Here is a 15,324-nt window from a genome sequence, read left to right as displayed (position 1 = left end):
TCCTGTGTTTTATCTCAGGCAGATGGTTGGATTTCAAAACTCTAAATTTTAGAGATCCACACGGTGTGGACCCATGCTCATCCTCTGGAGGAGGATCTGGCAGCATTTTTGCAATTTGCTGGTTTGTCTCAGCAATTGGTTGTGTGACTGAACAGTGGTCAGAGTTTATGGTAAAGTGCAGCCAAAACCCTGCATCAAGGTTTGCTTCCCTCAGCTGATGTCGTTGTTCCTATGCTAGTGAACAGGGCTGTCGCCCTCGGCCCGCAAGGACGACAATGAGCCTGGTATGGTGTTAATGCTTCATTTCCGTTTATTTAATCAACTTCCTTAGCTTATATACAGCAGGGTGACCAATAAGGGGTCAAGCAATGGGGAGAGCCAATGAGAGTCCTGTTACTATGCTGATTAAATTTGATACGACAATAACTATGTCCTCCTTTAGGCGGGCTTCACCAGAAAGTTCATTGTATACTTGCAGCGTACTTTGCTAGCAGTGAGCCAAGCACCTTCTTGTAATGGCGGGGACTTTCCCGGCTGGAGGCAGTCCCCGACATCTCCCCCTTTTTTGTTTTATGGCAGAGATCGTGCCTGTCTTAGGTCGTCAGTAGCAGAAAACATCCTTACCCGTCATCAGACACAAGATATCGATGATCTCTGTCCTGTCTTAGGTTGGTATGTTTCTCTACTGATCTTACCCGTCTTTGACTACCGATCTAGCATGCTTAGCCATATCTGGGGAGATGTCCCAGCCTCTATTGACATAGGGGCTTGTGCTATAGCTCGCCTCTGCTCTCGCTGCTGTGTTCTCCATTGGTGAACGTTTCTGAATAGAAGCAGAATGCCAATAAGGAGGAGGACAAGATGACCAATTGTACCAGCCCATTGTTTGGTGAACTGGAACATATTGCTGAATGTTGGAAATAGCTCTGGAAGGGAAGCTGGTTGCACACGTATACTATTTACTCAAGTTATCTCAGCCAGAAGGATTCATGTGAAATTTTGAAAATCATCAGACCAAGTACCCTGCAAAAACTAAGAGAACTGTTGGGAGGAATTGCTGGCCTTATTAAATTGAGAGAATTTTACAGGGGTAACACAAAGCGCAGAAAAAGGAACAATAGAACCAACACTCAGTACATCAGCTAGTGAAGAATGGGGGGAAGATAAAGGAAGAATTAGTTAAAGGTAAAGGATAGGACCAAGCCTTCAGAATAGCCCATAATTCACGTGTCGCCGTCGGGGGAATTAGGAATATCAGAGTCCCCCACGACAGTAGGAGGATCACGGCTTCCTCTGTCCTCATCCTCGTTCTCAGGGGCCTTCCGGACCAATCTCTCTGGAATCCAAATCGGCACTTCTTTGTCCTGTGGGAAAACACAAACGGAGCCTCTGCTCCAGATTAATACAGGATCCGGGCCTTTCCATTGTCCTGTAAGGATATCCTCCAAAGAACTAAGGGCTTGGGGGAAGAATCCATATGGGCTGAATGTCTTTCAGCTGCTGCTTGACCGTTTTTACCGAGCGTCAAAAAATTTAAAATAAATAGAATTGTATTTAGTTTGTCTTTAGGGGACCGGAACGTGTCCCCTATTCCCCCTTTTTGTTTTAAAAGAGTTTGTTTGATGGTTAAGTGGGCACGTTCCACGATGGCCTGTCCTTGAGGATTGTAGACATGCGAGGGGCGGGCCAGTGGAGCCAAAACCCCTCTGTCCACGGGATTTTTCTGTGTTGGGGAATGGTTTATGACAGCTTGGTAACACTATAATTTGTGCTATTTTATCACCTGGACTGATAACTGTAATGCCACGAGGGGAAGACACTAATATTTTGACTATTCCTGTATAATCAGCATCAATTACTCCGGGGTGTACTATTAATCCAGCAAGGGCTGTGGAGCTACGCCCTAATAATAGGCCTACAGTATTCACAGGCAGTGGGCCCTTAAAATCCGATTCCACCACCTGGGTTCCCATCTCGGGGGTTAGTACAAGTCTGGTGGTGGCGCGGATGTCCAATCCGGCGCTTCCTTTTGTAGCCCGCCTTGGCTCGTTGGCGGGTAATGCGTGCGGGCTACCTGTTGAAGCACCCCATACATTTGAGGGCCCTGGGGTGATGGGCCCCATTTCCCGTTTTTTGAATTCCTTGGGGGTAGTGGATTACCTTGAATATCTTTTAATGAGCGACATTCATTCGCCCAGTGTTTACCCTTGCCACACCTAGGACATATGCCAGGTTGCTTTACTGTTGGGGGACCCTTGCTGTCAGGACATTCTCGCTTAAAGTGCCCCGGAGCTCCACATTTGTAGCATTCCCCAGAATTTCCTTTAGCGCCCTTACCTTGGGATAGCTGAAAGCCCTGAAGGCCTTGAGTAATGGCTGAAGCAAGTACTTGTCCTTGAATAACACTGTCATTAATATCCCTGCATACCTTAATGTATGTGCTTAAATCTTTAGCCTTCCATGGCCTAAGGGCCTCTTTACACCATTTATTGGCTTGCTCATAGGCCAGTTGTTTAATTAGAGGCATGGCTGTGTCAACATCCCCAAATACTCTCCCAGCTGTTTGCATCAATCTTGCAACAAAATCAGCATATGCTTCATTTGGTCCTTGTATCACCTTAGATAGTTGACCCTGCAAGTCCCCACTGCCCTGGAGGATTTTCCATGCTTTGGTAGCGGAAGCCGCAATCTGCATGTATACAGCAGGGTTGTATTGCAGTTGGTCATATTTACCAGTGTATGGCCCCATGCCCATAAGCATATCCAGATTCCATTGTAATGGAATGCCGCGGCATTACGCCGTGCAACATCCTGGGAATGCTCTTGCCATGCTGTCTTCCAGACCAAATATTGCCCTCCAGAGAGGGCTGCCCTTGCTAAATTCCCCCAATCTTCGGGGATTAAATTCATGCCTGCTATGGATTCCACTAGAGAAATAGTAAATGCTGCCTGAGGGCCATACTGCATGACCGCTTCCTTTAATTCTTTAACTAATTTAAATTCCAATGGCTGGTGATACCGTTGATGATTTTGGTCCTCTAGAACTGGGAAAATCGAGCTGCTATTGGCCCCCCTCCATGCGGTCTTCCAATCCTCATTAGTAGAGGGATGACATTTACATGTTATCTCCCCCGCCAGGGGATTGTAAGGAGGCGGAGCACTAGGGGTCACTGCTGAACAGGGAGGGTCTGGTTTTAATTTGAACTTCCACTCTAGCTCCTCCCCCGACATTTCTTCTTCCCCTTCGCTAGAACTACTCCTTTCCGAAGCATGAGATGAGCATTCTTCTTTAACTTCCTCGAGTGCCTCAGCGCCCTCCTGAATAACTGAATCACATTTCGGCTTATATCCTCCCAGGCACCCTCTGACTAGAGTCCATATAACTAACGTTCCCGGCAGCAATGGTTTGTTTTTAATCCCTCTTCTTAAAATCCTCACCTAACTGGTCCCATTGGGGGATATTTAGCAAGCCCTCGTCCAGAAACCAAGGCACCACTGTGTCAACTGTTTTCGTTTTTAATGGCGTGCCATTGGCCTTTAGAAGGTCCTTTAGGGAACCCTCTAACCTCGACTTTGACAGTCCAGAACCCATAATTAGAATCCCAACCTAATGGCTGTTCCGTGTATACTTGCTGCTTAATCCCGGCTCTAAGGCCGCCCCGCTTCTTATTGCGGACTTGTTAAATCCCGGCTCTAAGGCCGCCCCGCTTCTTATTGCAGACTCACTAAATCCCGGCTCTAAGGCCGCCCCGCTTCTTATTGCGGACTTGTTAAATCCCGGCTCTAAGGCCGCCCCGCTTCTTATTGCGGTCTTGTACAAGATTCCCACCACTTTGATCGTGGTCCCTTCCCCGCTTACCTGCGGACTTCTCCCTTGCAAGGTTTTTCTATTTTTCTTAATATTTCCTGGGTTTCGGCACCATTTGTCGCCCTCGGCCCGCAAGGACGACAATGAGCCTGGTATGGTGTTAATGCTTCATTTCCGTTTATTTAATCAACTTCCTTAGCTTATATACAGCAGGGTGACCAATAAGGGGTCAAGCAATGGGGAGAGCCAATGAGAGTCCTGTTACTATGCTGATTAAATTTGATACGACAATAACTATGTCCTCCTTTAGGCGGGCTTCACCAGAAAGTTCATTGTATACTTGCAGCGTACTTTGCTAGCAGTGAGCCAAGCACCTTCTTGTAATGGCGCGGACTTTCCCGGCCGGAGGCAGTCCCCGACACAGGGCAGCTCAATGGTGCCTGCCAGGTCTTCTGTCCCTAGAGGCCATGCCATCAGTCAGAATTGCACTTGGAGGTGAACTGTTTCTCCCATTGTGACCCAGGGAATCCTCAGACCACATTACCTGCTCCCAGGTCTCTATCTCTCTTCGCCACTGGAGCACTACCAAGCCGCCCAGGCAGGACCCTAACAATAGTGCAGACCTCCAAAGTTTCAGACTTCTCACTCCACTGTTTATAAAAACTTTCAGTACTCATCCCCTATCTTTTTCCCAGTCAGTGATTTTGTGGAAGAGTTTTTCTTCTGCAACCCCTGCATGTATTTTCACTCTTTATCTCTTTCTTTCTCACTTTTCTCTAATCAGGGCTCCCTCCTTTTCACAGAACCTGCAGTTCTTTTCTCCCCAAGTCAACTCTCTGTTGCTTCGACCTTCCATGGTGTGGTTCTTTTACCACTTCAAGCTATGAAGTTTTACTTTCTCAGTCTTCAGATCAATTTCTTGGTGGTTCAAAATGATTTAATATTTGTCTGTATTCAAGGAATGATGCAAGCTGAGGGTCCCCCTATTCCTCCACCACCTTAACTCCTTTTTCTTTAGCCAGTCTGTCAATCTCTGCTTTTTTGTTTGGGTTAGCTATTCATGTTTAATGATATTATTGATATAGTTGGATACACATGTGCTATCTGTTTTCCATTTATTTTCTATATGTAACTTTTTTCTCTCTTCCACTTTTCCTTTTTTAAATTCAGTCATTATTTCTGAATGTAATATTTTTATTCATATACTGATCTTTAATTATATTTTAAATTATTGGTTATTCTTAGAGGTTAAAATATGTATCTTAACCTATCAAAATTCACTTCAAATTTATATTAACCTAATTTGAATGACAGAGACTTTATTTCTATATAACTTAATTGCTTGCCCTTGTTTTTCTTCCTTTTATATTTATAGTAACCTGTATATACATAATTCATATTATGTATATACAGGTTACTATAAAATACATTGCTATAATTATTGCTTTATTTAAGCATGATATATATTTGTATTGTTGAAAAGCTGAGAGAAGAAAGAACAAATATGTATTTGCTACATAATTTTGTCAGCTATGTTTTTGTTATGTTACCGTTTACCATATTTTTTTGTTTCTATGCTTCAAATTACTCTTTATAATCATTGCTTTACTTAAATACAGCTTTGTTCCATCCCAATTATTTTGTGCTGCTTTGTCAAATATATTTATTTTCTATATATTATAAACCAACAATACAATTTTATATACATTGCATCATGCAATTGCTTTTTAATCAGTTACTAAAATAAAGGGAAAATATAATTATATTGTATTTTATAATAATATCCTACATGCTAAATTTCTGGTGATCTTTATTTTTTGTGCATATTCAAAATACTGTCTGGTGTTAAGATATATATTTTTACTTCTAAAAATAACAAATAATTTAAAATATAATTAAAGATCTGGTAATCTCTCTTTCTTGTGCATATTCAAAATACTTTTTCAACTCAAAGAATTTCCTTTGACCTGCCTTTTAAGGTGGATCTACAATAACAAATTCTGTTTTTGTTTTTTTCAATATATACACTTCACCTTTTTTTAAATTTTATTGACAGATAATTAAGGCACAGAGTTATATTAGTTTTAGGCATACAATAAAATAATTTGGTAACTCATTTTTGTAAGATTTTACTTATTTATTTGACAGAGAGAGAGAGTACAAGCAGGGGTAGCAGCAGGGAAAGGGAGAAACAGGCTCCTTCTGAGCTGAGACCCCAATGTGGGGCTTGATTCCCAATGCTGAGATCATGACCTGAACTGAAGGCAGATGCTTAATGGACTGAGCCACCTAAGCAACCCTGAGTCAATAATTCTATACATTATTCAGGGCTTGCCACAATAGGTATGATCACCATCTGTCATCAAACAACATCATTACAATATTATTGACTATATTCCCTCCACTCTACTTTCATCTTTGTGACTCTTATTTTATAGCTGAAAGTTTTTACCTCTTAATCCCCTTTCTTTCACCCATCCCCTCACCTACCTCCCCTCTGGTAACTACCAATTTGTTCTCTGTATTTAGGATCCTGTTTTGGTTTTTGTTTTGGAGTCCACATACAAAAGAAATCATATAGCATTTTTCTTTCTCTATTTCACTTATTCATTCAGCATATTTACTCAGCATAATACCTTCTAGCTCCATCCGTGTTGCTGCTAATGATGAGAGTTCTTTCTTTTTTTAATGACCAAATGATATTCCACCATATACACACACACACGTGTGTGTGATATATATATATAAATAAAATACATATACATATGTGTGTATATGTGTGTGTGTGTATATATATATAATGTGTGTGTATATATATATAATGTGTGTTGTGTGTGTATATATATATATATATATATATATGTGTGTGTGTTTATATATGTGTTTGTACACACACACACCACAAAGTCCTAGAAAAAACATAGGCAGTAATCTTTCTGACATCAGCTGTAGCCACATTTTCCAAGATATGTCTCCCTGGGCAAGGGAAACAAAAGCAAAAATAAATGGGAGTATACAAAATAAAAGGTTTTTAGACAGTGAAGGAAACAATCAACTAATGATAAGATGACCTATTGAAGGAGAGAAGATATTTGCAAGTGATATATCTGATAAGGAGTTAATATCAAAAATATACAGGGAAATTAATGCAACACCAAAAAAGCAAATAATTAACTTTAAAAAGGGGCAGAAGATTTGAATACATATTTTTTAAAAAGAATCTAAACAGATGGCCAACAGACACATAAAAAGGTTCTCAACATTATCAACATTATCAATCATCAGGGAAATGCAAATAAAAGCCATAAGGACATATCATCTTCTACCTATCATAATAGCTAGAATCAAAAAGACAAAATATAACAAATGTTGGGGAGGATGTGGAAGAAATGTAACCCTTATGTTCTGTTGGTGGCAATGCAAATTGATGCAGCCACCTTAATTTTTGAAATACAGCTTTAATACGATAGTATAGTATAATAGTACAATATAGTATAATCTTGGTTAGATTTTTCCTTCAGCACTTTAAATATATCTTTTTTGCTCCACTGTTTTTGCTGAGAAGTAAAAGTTAAATCTTACTCAGTTTCCTTTGTATGATAAATCATTTTGCTTTCGTTTCTTTCTTTTTTGTGTGTGTATTTGTTTTCTTTCTGGTCTTTGCCTTTCAACATTTTGATTATAATATATCTAAGTGTGGAAATCTGTGTTTATTTCATTTGTTATTCATTGAGTTTTGTGTGTATAATTTAAAGTTTTCGTTTTAAATTTGGAAATATTTCCAGACATTTTATCTTCGAGTATTTTTCTTCTTTCTCTTCTCTCCATTTGCTATTCCCATGTGTATTTGATGATGTAATTAATTATATCCACAATTCTGAATCTTTATTTTTTGCATTTTGTCTTTGCCATCAAATTGAGTAATATTAATTAATCCTTCACAGACAGTGCCAGTTCCAGTTCCAGTTAATTCAAATCTACAGTTGAGCTCTTGTGAATCTTTCATTTTGGTTTTTTTTTTTACTTCTTAACTCCAGATTTTCCATTTAGTACTTTTAAAAAAAGAATTTATATATCCTTATTGATAGTCTTTATTTGATGAGAAATTATCCTCCCTTCCAGGAATTCTTTAAATAAAATGCTCTTTATTATTTGAACATTTTATAATGACTGCTTTGCAATATTTGCCTCCAGTTTCTGTTGCATGTTTTTCCTTTGCCAAATGCCCCACTCCCAGTGTATGGGTCATGTCTCATTGTTCTTTCCTTTTTTTTTTTTTTTTTTTTGGCATGTTTTACAATTTTTGGTGTTGAAAATTAGACATTTTAGAAAATACAGCAAATATGAATACTGTAAATCTCCCTCATTCAACATAATCTAGGGTCTGTTGTTGCTCTTGTTTACTAATTTATTTTTTATATTTTGGCTATACTATTTCAGTATAACCTATTTTACCCAATTGTACTCCCTCTTATGACACTTTATAAAAATTTCAGCCATATTTGTTACTTTTCTTAGTTGTATTTTTTTTTTTTTACTTTCACTTTTTTGGGGGGATATGTTTTTCATTATTTTCTTGACTTCTCTGGTTTTAAATTAACAGTTTATATAATTCCATTTTTTTCTCTTTCCCTTAGTATATCAATTATATTCCTCTTTTTAATTATTTAGTGATGGCTCTTGACTATTCCAAATCTACTTTCAAATATCACTACACCACTTCACAAGTAGTCCAAATATCCCATAATAAAGTATCCCTAATCTCTCCATTGTATCCCTTACAACATGTGGTTAGTAACTTCACTTATTCACTTATTCACTTATATTTATATGACTATAATCACTATGTATTTTTTCTATTGTTATTTTGAAGAAACTTTCATCTGTGCAATGAATGAAGAATAAGAAAAAATAAAAGACTTTATTATATATTTACATATTCTTTCTCTACTGTTCTTTTTTTTTAATGCAGATCTAATTTTCTGATATATACCTTTTTTTTTTTTTTGTTTTCTGAAGAACTTTTTTTAACATTTGGGGCAAAGCAGGTATACTAGTGACAAATTCCCTCAAGGTTTGTTTGAGGAAGTTTTTATTTATTCTTCCTTTGAAGAATAATTTTACTGAATACAACATTGCAGGTCACTGGATTTTTTTTTAGTTCAACACATTTGATATTTAATTCGATTCTCTTTTTGTTTGCATGGTTTCTGAAGACTGATGAACTTCTTATACTTGTCTTCTATAAATAAAGTGTTTTGTCTGGCTTCCTTCAAGATATTTACTCTTTGTTTAAAAGTGTTAGGTTTTCTGTAGTTTAAATTTATTATGTCTAGGTGAGGAATTTTCTTATCTGTATCTTGAGTGGTGTTCTCTCAGATTCTAGACCCATGGTTTTGTTTCAATTATTAAATTTGTAAAATTCTGTTATGGCTCAAACATTTCTTCTGCAGATTTTTCTCATCTTTTTGTATTCTAATTATGCATGAGACACATTTATTAATTATCTTACATTTCTCAAATATTCTTTATTTTTATTTATTTATTTATTTATTTATTTGTTTGTTTGTTTGTTTTTACATTTCAGTCTTGGGAGTTTCTATTAATATTTGTTCATTCTTACCAATTTATTTAGTTGTGGCCAGTGTATTGATGGGCCTAAGGCATTCCTCATTTCAGATACAGTTTTTGATTTCTAGGATTTTTCATTGGTTCTTAAAATTGCCACTTACCCATCTGTCCTTGCATTTTGTCCACTTTTTCACTGGAGCTCTTAGCAAAGCAGCCATATTTATTTGAAATTCCAAGTCTGATCATCCTAACTTCCCTGTCATTTGTAAGTCTGGATTTGAGTATTGCTCCGTCACTTCAATTCGTGGGTGGGTTTTTATTTTCTTCTTTAGTGTGACTTAATAACTTTCTGTTAAAAGCCACACATGATGCTCTGAGTAAAAAGTAACTGAGATAAGTAGGAATTTAGTGTAGATTTTTATGTTTATCTAAAAATCAAGCTGTGTTTAATGTTTGCTGCAATTGTAGGTATTAAAAACTAAAATTTACTCTTGTTTTTCTTCCCTTATTTTCTTTGGGTTTCCCTGAAGTATTCTTAAATAATGTCTGAAATGTACCATACTTTCAGTGGTATTTCTCTGTTATTATTTGGAGCCCTACATGTGGTGGTAAAATATGGAGGCTGGTATTGGGGTAGCTTTCTGTAGTCTTATAATTATGTCTCAGACTTTTAATGATCCTGTGCTGTTTCCCTCCCCTCACTTAGAGGGCTAAAGTGGGATGCTGTTGGGTAGGTCATTTAGGGTCCAGTAAAATAGTTTTTCTCAGAGAAAGCCTTGCTAAGGAGAACAAAAATCCATGGGCTGATTTCACAATGGTTACTTTTCCCTTTTCTCTACCAGAAAAAGAGGATTTCCTCTGAGATTCACTGTGAGAACCTGGCAGGGCTCTTTGAGCTAAACTCATAATTTCCATAATTTTTACTTGAAGTTCAGTATATGGTCCTTTTAAAGTTAATTTTTGTATATAACATATGATCCTTTTAAAGTTAATCTTTGAATATAGTGGGAGGTAAATATCACAAATCTTTTTTTTTTTCAAATAAACATTTAGTTGTTGCAGCATGATCTATTAAAAACAAATTTTATGCCCTTTGGAATTACCCTGTTACCTTTGAAAAATATTATTTAATCATATATGTGAGTATTAATTTAGGTTTTTCTGTTCTTTTCCATTGAACAGGGGATTTACCCTTGTATCCAAGCTGTTTTTTTTTTTAAATATATTTTTATTTATTTATTCAACAGAGAGAGACACAGTGAGAGAGGGAACACAGCAGGTGGAGTGGGTGAATGAGAAGCAGGCTTCCTGTGGAGCAGAGAGCCTGATGCTGGGCTCAATCCCAGAATCCTGGGATCATGACCTGAGCCAAAGGCAGACACTTAACCACTGAGCCACCCAGGTGTCCCATATCCAAACTGCTTTGATTGCTTTACCTTTATAGTAAGTCTTGAAATCATATAGTGTTTAGTCCTCCAACAAATTTTACTCTTTCAAAAATTTTTTGGTATTCTACATCCTGCATATTCATGTAAGTTTTACACGCAGTTTGCTCATTTCTACAAAAAGCACTTTTAGTATTTTTATTTTATTGGATTTACATAGAATCTATAGGCCAATTTTCAGAGAATTTTTATCTTACCAATAGTGAATTATTAAATTATGACCATGTCATATTTTAATTTTATATATAAATTTGGATTTCTCTGTACTGTTCTGTAGTTTTTAGCTTAACATTTTTCAGTCATTTTATTAAATTCAAATATTTCATGTTTCAGACTTATATTATAAACGGTGTTTGTCAAATTGGAATTCCTGAATTTTTATAGCTCTTATTTAGAAATACAACTGATTTCTGCATAGTAATCTTATATTCTAGGATTTTGCTAAACTCATTCATTTTCTCTAGAAACATTGCTATAAAATTTCTGGGATATTCTAGGTACAGAATAACATTATCTGCAGATAACACACATTTGTTTTTTTTTTTTTCCTTCAATCTGTATAAATTTCTTTCCTTTACTGACCCTTTATAATGGCTATAGCCTCCAAAACCATTGTTAAGCAGAATTACTGTTTCATTCTTTGTCTTACCCCCTATCTTAGTGGGACAATATTCACTTTTCATCAGTAAGTATCACATTTGTTGTGCTTTATTAGATTAAGAAACTTCCATTCTATTTTTTTATTTTCCTGCAGATTGTACCATGAACAGGTGTCGAATTTTGTTATTGATTACTATATCCCATTGACACAATTTGCCTTTTTTTTCTTTTATTCTGTTAACATGGCAAAATACATTCATGATTCTTGACTTGTTAAACCGGACTTGCATTTGTAAAATAAACCTCCTTTTGTTATGGTATGTTATCTTTTTAATACATAACTAGATTTAAGTTGCCAAATTTTGGTTACAAATTTTTACACCTATATTCGTAAGAAATATTTTGAATTTAAGAAATATCTGAAATGTGTCCTTATTGCTTAAGATTTATGTGCTTTGGTGAGTGCTGTGAAGTGTGTAAACCTGGTGATTCACAGACCTGTACCCCTGGGGATAAAAACATATGTTTATAAAAATAAAAAATTTAAAAAAAAGATTATAATGTTCTTTTATTAAATAATCTAATCTATGGACATCTTTATATCTTTTCCTCAATTCCTGATATTGGTAATTTGTACAATCTAGCTACAAATTTTGCTTCTTATAGAAAAAAAATAGATATAATTGTGTTTTTTAAATTTTTTGTTTATTTTCATTTTTAATAAATTCTGGTCTTATTTTTATTATTTTCTCTAATCACTTTAGTTTGTTCTTTTAGTAGCTTTTGTTAAATAACAAAAACTCAACCAAATAAATTTTAAAGGTCTGCTTGTCTTTATTAGTCAATTCATGAATTGGGCAGCATTCTGTCCAGTAAGTAGAGGGGAGTTCCAAAGGGTTACACAAAAAGACAGTTTTTAAAAGGTAGAAAGAGAATGAAAAAAAAAGGAAATTATTAGTAAAGAATCCATTGTTTTGGTAAGGTTGTCTTCCCAAGGGGAATAGCAGGAAGTCTATTAATACATTTCCTAGTGAGACCAGGAAATTCCTATGTTTGCTAGTTAAAAGTTACATTATAGGCAGCTTGTAACTGAAGTTAGGTTAGGTACAAGCCTTGGTTTGCTGACTTGGGGCCTGGACCACCATAATGCCATTTGGGCCTGTGGTTTTCTTTTTAACAACTCTGAAGTGGAAACTAAGACCATTGATTTTGTAATTTAAGCACTTACTTTAGTTTTCCCTACAGTCACTATTTTTTGCTGTGTCCCACAAAATGTGAATGTTTTAAGTTTCATTTACATTCATTCAATATATTTTCAGATTTTGTGATTTCTTTTTTGACTCATGCATTCTATAGAAACATTTTATTAAATTCCCAGATATTTAGTGGTTTCCAAGATATCTTTTGGTTGATGCTTTATAATTTAAAACCTTTGTTTTAAGATAATGTATTTAGTATAATTTCAGTTATTTGTACTTATTTAAAATATTATTTATATTGACTTGCTTCTATTGTTATCTCTTCATTCACTGTTCTTACATTTTATGTATCTATTATATTGTCAAGGCCTACCTAATTTACTTCAACTTAGATATTGTATGTTTAATTTCTAGAAATATCCTTTTGTTTATTATTATATCATCCATTTCTCTCTTTTTTTATTTTCTTGTTTTTCTCTGAATCTTTAAGCAATGAGCACATTCATAACAGATGTTGGAAAGTCTGTCTGCTAAATCAACCTTTTTTGTAATTTCTTATTTGTTTCTATTTCCTTTTGTAATTTCTTATTTGTTCCTATTTGTTAGATTTATCTCCTTCCCAGTGTTTAGTATTTGATGGAATGTTACACATTGTCCTTTTTAAATTATTGTGAGTTTGTATTTTGTTTCCATTCTTAAAGACTTTGGCATTTTAGGGCCAGGAAGTCTGGTATGAAGTAGTCTATATTATGTGATAGTTTATTCCTACGATTGAAGTGTGACATTTTTGGGGTTTCTACTGAATGCCTTGAGTGATCAATCAATACTCCCTGCTCTGGCCTTTCATAGTTTGAACATCTAAGATATCACCTTGTGAAAGCTCTGGGAATTTTTCAATTTATGTCTCCTGGATCCTTATCAGTCTCATGGACTTTTGTTGTACACATTGCTAAGGAATCTCAAAAATAATATCTAAATAGATTTCATCACCTTCTTCACTAGTGATATAGCTCTAGTCACCAATATTCATTGTTTAGATTACTGCAAAAGCCTCCAGTCTAGCTTTTCTCTACTCAGCAGCCAGGATATCCTTTTTAAGACACAGCTCATAGCATATCACTTTCATATTAGTCTGCTTGGGCTGCTATGGCAATATGGTACAGACTATGTGACTAAAAAGCAGACCTTTATTTATCACAGATCTGAAGAGTCCAACATCAAGGTGCAAGCCTATGTAGTAACTGGTGAGAGCCCTGTTTCTCTGGCTTGCAGTCACCTTCTTTCTGTGCCCTCACATAGCAAAGAGTATAATTTTTCTCTCTTCTTATAAATCCATTAATTCTGCCATGAGGGCTTCACTCTCATATAAATTTGAGGAGTAGGAGTCACGAAAGTGGGATATAATTCAGTCCACAGCAGCTTCTCTGAACATAAACTCTCCAAAGACTTCCCAAAGACTTATTACTTTTTGGTAATAAACAATATTAATTAGAGCTCATCCTTTCTCCATTGTTCTCTCTGCTATAAACATTGTGGTTTACTGCTATTCTTTGAATAAGTCAAACTTATCCTCACTTCGGGACCTTACATTGATGTTATGCCCAAGTTTTCGTGTCTGAGAGACCACCAAGGAGCCAACACCGATGCAATTGCAATCACACGAGGGTTTATTTGATAAGCTTAAGCTTGGGCCCAAGTATACCCAACACAGCAGAGTAGGGACTTGGACCCTGAACCAGATTACAGTCAGTTTTTAAAGGCAGAGTGGGGGTGGACTTGGCAGTAAATGATTGGGCCACGATTGCTGGGTCAGCAGTAGGTGAGGACAAAGTGGATGTTCAGAAGGGCTATCAGGGTAAAAAAGACTGTCAGGATATTGGAGGCCTGGTTATTATCAAGTCAAGGCTGTTTCTCCCTCTGATGAGGCACTAACATGATGACAATTGGGAGTTTCCTGGTGGAATGTTACATTTCTCCTATCAAGCATTCTTATTAGTGAGATTTAGGTTTAACTTTGTTTCCATTTTCTTCCGCCTCAGCCTCAGCCTCCTTCAGTTTTATGGAGGGGAGGGCATGAGTACAGCCTTGTTTTTGTTGGCCTCCACATTGACTGTTACCTTTGTCTATAATCCTGTTCACATGGATCATATCATCAGTTTTCTCACTTCTCTGTGACCTTATCACAACCATAATTACCCTTCTGCTTTGTAATTAGCAATGCTCCACTTACCCAGTGGACACTCTATTTGCTTAACCTATTTATTTTTCTCCAAATGCATATCACCCTATGCTGACATCTTAATTTGTGTACTCTTTTTTAGAGGAACTAAAATATAAATTTCTTAAGGATGAGGCTTTTTTTTCCCCCTCTTTTAATCATGACTACATGTAAAACTTTTGGAAGACTATCTGGAATGAAGAACTCATTATAATAAACATTTGTTTAACTCATATACGAATAAACAGTTGTATAAAGAACATTCTTTGTACAGGGATCCTAATATCAAAGATACTAAATCAGAAATAAGCTTGACAAAGACTTTAAGTCAGAAATAAGTTCCTTAAAAGTTGAATTACTCCTTTTTAAAATAATTTAAATTTTATTTATATGAGAGAGAAGAGAGAGAGAGAGAGAGCATGCAAGTGGGGGCAAGGGCAGAAGGAGTGGGGCAGAGGGGGAGGAGGAGGGACAAGCAGATTC

General features: G+C 36.3%; 1 long non-coding RNA gene across 1 annotated transcript; it reads left to right on the top strand.

The window, feature by feature from the left end:
* The first annotated feature begins 332 nt into the window (after positions 1-332).
* LOC116575293 lies at positions 333-14,534 on the top strand. Its single transcript, XR_004279686.1, has 3 exons — positions 333-346; positions 14,387-14,393; positions 14,440-14,534. It is a non-coding gene; the product is annotated as an uncharacterized LOC116575293 (long non-coding RNA).
* The last annotated feature ends 790 nt before the right edge of the window (positions 14,535-15,324 follow it).

Source organism: Mustela erminea, chromosome 16, assembly GCF_009829155.1.
Source record: "Mustela erminea isolate mMusErm1 chromosome 16, mMusErm1.Pri, whole genome shotgun sequence".
Classification (NCBI taxonomy): domain Eukaryota; kingdom Metazoa; phylum Chordata; class Mammalia; order Carnivora; family Mustelidae; genus Mustela; species Mustela erminea.
Note: the sequence above shows the minus strand (reverse complement) of the source record. Positions and strands in the feature narration are given on the sequence as shown.